The 7,932-nt window shown below is 38.1% G+C and overlaps 1 pseudogene; it reads right to left on the bottom strand.

The window, feature by feature from the left end:
• Window positions 1–6,604: 6,604 nt before the first annotated feature.
• On the bottom strand, window positions 6,605–6,922 carry LOC132435622 (cytochrome c-like; annotated as a pseudogene).
• Window positions 6,923–7,932: the final 1,010 nt, after the last annotated feature.

The following is a 7,932-nucleotide window of genomic DNA, read 5'->3' as shown; positions in this document are numbered from 1 at the left end:
AACATTGACCTCCAGGTGATCCTTTACCTGTGAAAACCTGAATGAAATTCCAGTCATCCATTTCCTCTGTGAGGGCTGTTTTGCCCTGGCGGGGTGGGTGGGGGTGGGGTGGGGGGGGTGGGCATATGGGTTGCCTGGTAACCACTATAATGTGGATGGGAAGAACACCCCTGTGAGTGTGGTTGTGAATGTCCATTGATCTAACTCTTCGCTAATTTTGGTGTCATCTTCTCAAAGTGGAGACAAAAGGTCTTTGTAATTTCATTTTATTAAAGGAATCCTTAAGGCTAGCTGCCAAACTCTTTTGTGTCCTCCTTTCTATTTGATCTGTCTTTAGGTACCAATAAGGCAATTGTTTAGAATGAGACCTCACTAATTTTTTTCAAATATAGAAGTTTATCTAATTCAAAGAATCCATCATCTTGGTATTGACAAGTGTAGAATCTTATATTAAATCCAATGGTAACTCAAACCAATAAGCCTTTTTATGGGTTAACCATGGATGCAAAGGCATCCCAAAAGAAATTCAGCCTTCACAAGATCCAGAAAATCCACCCCCAAAGTTATCCTAAGAAAGCAAAGAACACTGTTGTCACAGGTGGTAAGCACCGTGTAGTGCACTAGTTTCCCATGAGAACAGGAAACACCTCTAGTTACAGACCCACTAATCTGTGACACTGGGCAGGAATACTGGAATGGGACTTTTTAAGCATTAATGAGACAACAAGGGCCCCTTACAGATTAGGACACTTATAATAAACTCCCCTGAGAGCTGGCACAGTTGGGCAAAGAGAAATCTGCTTCTTGGATCCACAGCCTACTGGGCTGTCTGCCCAGTGGGTGCTGGTACATGCATACTCTATCTGGAGGATACCAGAGATAATATTCTCACTGGTCACAAAGCCAAGCTCCCAACACATAAAACAAGCCAAAAGGAAAACCTCATCACACATATGATTCTCTTCCTTATGATAAATGACACACAAGACAGAGACAAAAGGAAACAATTACCATCTCTAGGAGGAAAAGGATCAATTGAAAACAAGAGTACTCCAAGTTTTAACAAAGTTACTATACCTAAGAAAAAAGTTCACACAAATATTTTTTTCCTGCTAATCTATATTTGGAAAGGAAGGAGCAAGAAATTTTTACCTACCTCTCTTGACCAGGCGCTACGGAGTGAGATCTGGTAAAGCTAACTGTGCACAATTCTTAGCTTTCACTAGCTTCTGCTAGCTTTTTAGGATCATGTCTGTAGCCTCTAAAATGAGTATGGTGTCTCAGAAAGTCCTAAACTGGTTTCCAAACTGGAGGCAGGGGGCCAATAATTTTCCCTCTACCCCTCTAGGTTCTTGGCTGAGACATCCCTGTGATAAAAAGACAAGTTAAGAGGAGAAAAACAAATAAAATTTTAATAACATGTATCCCTACTTTATACCCAGAAACAGAGAGTAGCTCCTCATATCATGATCTTTTTTTAAAAAGGAGGATGAGAAAAAGTCACTTAAGTTAAAAACCGCCTGTGGGATTCCGCTTCCCGCGGGATTCCGCTTCTTCCCGCGGGATTCCGCTTCTTCCCGCGGGATTCCGCTTCTTCCCGCGGGATTCCGCTTCTTCCCGCGGGATTCCGCTTCCCGCCGGATTCCGTTTCTGGCGTCCTGCAGGATGAGGGTACTAGGATTCTTCTGGCGTCCCGCAGGATGAAGGTACTAAGTCATTTTATGTAAGGGACTTGGGCCTGCCCAGATTTTGGTATTGTGGAGAGGGGCCTGTGAGGGTGGTTCCTGGAGCCAGTCCCTTGGGACTTTAAATTTTTAATTAAGTATTTACACTTGGGGCATCCCTGGTGGCGCAGTGGTTGAGAGTCTGCCTGCCGATGCGGGGGAGGCAGGTTCATGCCCCGGTCCGCGTCCGCGGGGATCTCACGTGCCGCGGAGCGGCTGGGCCTGTAGCCCATGGTCGCTGAGCCTGTGCGTCCGGAGCCTGTGCTCCGCAACGGGAGAGGCCACAGCAGTGAGAGGCCCGCGTACCGCAAAAAAAAAAAAAAAAAGTATTTACAGTTGAGCAAAGGTCTGTTATTTCTTTAACTTTTTTAAAGAAAACACTTAATTTTCCTCAGCCTGCTGAGCTTATGGATGCACCACCTGAAATTTTCTACTACAAAACTTAAGGCAAACATGGTGTCAAGAATATCTGTATGTTAAACTGAGTCATAAAAATTGTAGACATTGAACGTTTTTGACTGACAAAAATAGTGCTTTCATGGGACACAACCTACTACGTAGACAGTTCTGAAGCAGTTAAATATGTAGCTGTGTAAAGCTCAGTCTGTTTTGCTATACGTCATTCTCGAAAGACCTTATGAGGAAATTTTAATGGAAATTCAGTTCTGTGCAGAAGAAAGATCCATGCCTTTGGAATCAACAAGTCTTGGGTTTGAATACAAGAGCTACTAAACAGTCATGTGACCTCATTAAAGTTAATCAAATCTCTGAAGTTCAGGTTCCCCCTTCAAATGGGACAGTGGTGTTTTTTTTTTTTTTTTTTTTTTTGCGGTACGCGGGCCTCTCACTGTTGTGGCCTCTCCCGTTGCGGAGCACAGGCTCCAGACGCGCAGGCTCAGTGGCCATGGCTGATGGGCCCAGCCTCTCCGCGGCATGTGGGATCTTCCTGGACCGGGGCACGACCCCATGTCCCCTGCATCGGCAGGCGGACTCTCAACCACTGCGCCACCAGGGAAGCCCGGTATTTTCTTATTGGGGTGTAATATGGATTAAATGGAAACATTATGCAAAATCTATAGGTCTTTTACATATTTAAACAAAAAAATTGAAGCTTTTCTAAGACAAACTGGTGTTTCAAGATAGTTTCTCTATGTAAGGTAAATTCCCAAATTATCAAAACAAAGGGAAGGTAGCATTAAGGTACAAGGAGGCATTTGAGAAAAAGGACAAAGTCATTATACACACACACATAACCACACTTAGCCTTATAAGTGCCAAGCTATTGTGTGACAGGAGAGAGGAAAGTATGAGTCTTGATGGAATTAGCTTTTTTCTGAAATAATGAGTTCCCTATCACTGAAAATGGTAAAGAAGCAACCAAAATTTTATCTGCCAAAGATTGGTAAGAAGTATTCTACTTTGGGATGGATGTTGGGATAGATTGCATTTAATATCTAAGATTCTATGATTGTATAAAAGCTTAAAAGCTCAGTTCAGAACATCAAGTATTTTCAGTTTTACAAAACTTCAAGGGAAACAAGCAGACTTCTATAAAAGGCTCAAATGACTTCTTAGAAATCAAATAGCTCTTGCACAAGAACTGTTTGATGACTGAAGTATAAATGAATCAGAAACATATGGATTAAATTTATTATGAAATACAATAAGAGGAAAGTAGTGCTTGGCAAAATCTTTTTGGGCCTCTTGAACCAAAAATCTTTGGAAAATCGTTCAAGATGTTTTAATGACCTCAAAAAGCAGTTGGATTTACTCTGGCCTGCTATAAGCAATTTGAAGCCTTTAATTTCCTTTTTCTATTGTCTCTGGACAAAGTTCAATTCAATTTTCTACCAGCTGTTGACTGTCTCTGTTTAGTACAATAGCTTTTTACTGTCGTTGTTTAAAGTATGTTTGCTTGTTTTATACATTTAGGGAAAAAAAGACTAAAAAGTTTCGACTGTTGAATATTTCAAAATACTTGTCATTACTATTTAAATTTTACCCCGAAATGTCTTCCTCTGCCAAACCATTTGACTTAAGGGTGAAATTCATAGGATCTGTTTGGAATAGAGAGTTGATAAAAGTAGAAAGCCCTGCAAACAAATCTCCAGGGGCAGTGCAATATTTGATGCAAATAGCGTTGGCTTGAGTATTTAATAGAGAAAATGGGAATTTAGAAATAAAAATACCACTGGGAAATATCATCATGTTAAAGCAGAAGCTATGTGTCAGTTAAAATTTACCCTGAATAGTAGAATACAGTATAGAAGTTGAAGTTCTTGTAAACTGTCAAATCTTTAATTCATATTTATTTGATTTTACTTAACTTTTGAAAAATTTCATTACCTTAAAAATTCAGAATTTTTTGTACTGGAATAAAATATTGCTTTGGACTTTTTTTCCAAAATAATACCCAGCTCACTAGCAAATTCTCAAAAATGAAAATTTTGCATAGAAATTTCCCTTCTAGATTGGTACTTTACTCCTTTCTTCCATCCTTCAAACAGCAAACAAACATAAAACTACTGTCCCAAACTCAATAAATCTTGTAGGACCTCTTACCCATCTAATTAGACTCTTGTTGTTTTAAAAAAAGAATGTTCCACTCATTACCAAACATTAGGGTTTCATTTGTGAAATCCAAAAATATTGCATTGGGGAAGTAATAAAGAATTTCAAAATACTGAATTATCTACGCTATATTAGTATGAAGTAGCTCAGTTGACTCAGTGAAAATAAACAATGCAGTTTATGGGTTCAGTTTTAGGTCAGAGTAAAGTGCACATATATAAATTTTCTACCAACTTGTGGTCTGCTTATTGAATAGTAGTTTTAAGACAAAAAATAATGCATACTCAATTATATAGCTAAATATATTAATCTGGATACAGATTGTTTTAATACATACTAATGCTGACCCATGCAAAAAAATAGATTGGTGTGAGATCAGTCAAAATATTCAGCTAGATTAGCTCCTAATTCATTCATTAGCTCCTAAAGTAGTTTTTTATAGTCAAGTAAGAGTTCAATAAAGAGTCTGTGGAGGAAGGAAAGGATTTCTGTCCTCTTTGTGATTATTTAACTATTTTCATTAAAATCAGTATCGGGGGGTGAGGAGTTGGAATCATGGTGGAAATATTCAACTGTCAAGGCAGGTTGCCGTTCAATATTTATTAAGATCTACTGGAACTCCACCCACCATCCATCTAATCATTTACTCACTCATTAACTAATTATGCACAAAATTACAGGCCAGGCACTGTGATAGGTGCTGTGGACGTTTCAACAAAGAAAATAAAAGCTTTGCTCTCTTGAGCGTACCATGTAGTAGGAGAGAATAGACATGTTAACTATAATAATGAAGTGCTGTGGTCGACCTATAGAGAAAGCACAGTAGTGGCAGAAAGGGGTGTGCAATTTAAAACTACCAGGAGTAAGAATGGGTGGTCAGGAAAGGCCTCAGAGTGGCAAATCTCAAAAGATGAGTAGCTGTCCCTCAAGTGGATGGTGAGGAAAGGAGCACTGCAGGTGAGGAAGCAACTTGAGCCAAGGCAGGGAGGCAAGGTACAGCTTAGTTTGGAAAACTCCATGAACTTCAGCATAGCTGGAACTCAAGTTCATAGTGTCATAAATTTCATCTACATCACAATGATACTGAAAGAGTACGAGTGTGGAGCGTTTTTCTATTTGATCTCAGATGCATTGTGTCTTTCTCTTTCTCTGGTCTTTGCCTTTGGGAAAAATATTTCCAAGATCCCTTGATATTTCACTTCCCGTATACAGTTGGCCCTTGAATAATGCTGGGATTAGGGATCCCACCCTCCTCCCCAAAAATAAAAAAAATTTAAAAAAACTAGATTTCTAATTTCTTTCTAGACAATATAAAATTTTAAATTATAGATATTTTAATTACTTATGAATATCTTTGTGAATTTATTGTGCTAAGTTGAAATGATCTTCTTTTTTTTTTTTAATCTGAGACTTTGTTTTTAATTCTCAAGCCTTATGATCAGATAATTTACAAATCTGTGCTAATGATAGAGCTCCTCGACCTTAACCCTTCTGAGTTGGCAAAAGCATCATTACCAATCACACATCTACAGTAGTTCTATAGTTGTGTTTCTGAATACCTGTTTAAAAGTCAATCCTGAATTATAACTTAGTCTGACTTTGTAAAGAATTCACAAGCAAGTTTCCCAACCTATCATGTCACGGTGAATTTTAAAAACACCTGATCTTAAAGATCATCTATTAAAAAAAAATTTAAAAAGATCATCTATAAAATGTGAGAAGTACTAAATATTCTTTATCTGATGCTATACAAAACCACACTAAAATGCCCTTCATTAAGTAAAACGCAATGTTTTAGATGGAGAATTTTAATTAAATTGGCATATTTAAGACCAAAAAGATAAAGTGGACATTGTCAATGTATCTTCAGCCCTAGCCTTAACAGGTGAATGAACACAACTTGAAACACAGGTGAATTTTGCTGGTCTATGAGACAGTGAAGGGAGCTTCTCAATATTTAAATATATTAATATAACCAGTTATAGAAATCTAAATATAAAACCAATCTCCTATAGGGTTTGAGAAGGCATTTACCATATCCCTGAAAAGATTAACATTCCTTATTCAAGTTTAATCATCTCTTTAGAAGGGTAAAACAGTGACAGTACTTGCTGAACCAGAATTACTATCAAAATTCCAAAAGCTGACCATATTCATTTAGCCACAAGCCAATCTTATTTAAATCCGGACAGAAATATTACATCAGCTATTCATGATCTGAATTCTAGTGTATGAGATCAATTTAAATATGGTACACATAAAAAGTCATGAGACATTTGTTTCATAATAAATAAGGCAGTGGCCAACTATTACTCATTAGTAGCTTTTTTGAGATAAGCTATCAAGTCTGCCCTTTCTCCCTTCTCCTTATTGCCAGCGAAGATCATTTTTGTTCCAGGGATGTACTTCTTGGGATTCTCCAAATACTCCATCAGTGTCTCCTCTCCCCAGGTGATGCCTTTGTTCTTGTTGGCATCTGTGTAAGAGAATCCGACTGCCTGACCTGTCTTTCACCCAAACAGACCATGGAGATTTGGCCCAGGCTTGTGCCTGCCTCCCTTTTCCACAGTATGGCACTGGGCACACTTCTGAACAAAAATCTTCTTGCCCTTCTCAACATCACCCATTTTTAAATCGTTCTTTCTCCGTGTACGACCTAAGCCATTCCCGCTTGCAAGCCAAAAGTCCCGCTCTCTAATCCCAAGGACACGCCGGTCCGCACCTATGTACGGGTGAAAATGCCAGAATGATCTTCTTAAATAAATCGTTCTAACATACACCTAAAATTTATGGTGTTATAGCTCTACACTAAAAAAAAATTAGAAGTCAATTTTTTCTTTATAATTTGAAGCATAAAAATAATTTAAAGTTTAATAAATCACATACATTTGTATTTATTACTTAGCTTTGGTAGTTTGATTTTAACATATTGTCAATACGTGCTTCAAATTTTTTAAGGAAAAAAATGACTACTCTTGTCTACTTTTGGAAATACATCCCACCATCTGTGTGTGTGTGTGGGGGGGGGGTCATAAGATTTATAATAAGCACTAATTATGTCAGCCTTTGCTATGGAAGTAGACATTGTCTCTATTTTCCAAAGCTATGAGTACACCTGCTCTTTGCTCCACAGGGAGACACTATCTTCGTCTTTCAAGGCCTATGAGAAAACCTGCCATTGTCTACCTTCCAAGGCTACTTGATATAGAGATATTGTTAACAGTCAAGAACAAAGGGCAGTTAATATGTGCAGGAACATGAGACATCTATGAGAAATTATTTTCCAATATGCCTTGGCTGAAGTCAGCAGAAAAGGAATTTACTTAAATGATGTTGGGTAGTCCACAGAATCACATCCAAAACTTCTAATTGGGATGAGTCCTGATCATTCTTGCATCTTTGCATCAATGCCTTCCAAGGGCAGGTGCATCTAGATGGTGCATCCTAAGTCCTGGTACAACATTTTTGCTGCAAGGGAAATAATTATCCAAAACTTTTGAGTCTATAGACAAAGGATGACTTTACCACCAACTAATATTAGTTTAGAAAGGAAATTTCTCAAATATAGAAAGGCATTAAAATACTCAGTTACAGGTGTCGACTACATTAGTTTGGGTTAATATAATGTCTGAATTTT

The sequence above is a fragment of the Delphinus delphis genome, chromosome 12 (assembly GCF_949987515.2).
Source record: "Delphinus delphis chromosome 12, mDelDel1.2, whole genome shotgun sequence".
Lineage (NCBI taxonomy): Eukaryota > Metazoa > Chordata > Mammalia > Artiodactyla > Delphinidae > Delphinus > Delphinus delphis.
The sequence above is the reverse complement of the archived record's forward strand: the minus strand, read 5'-3'. Positions and strand labels throughout refer to the sequence as shown.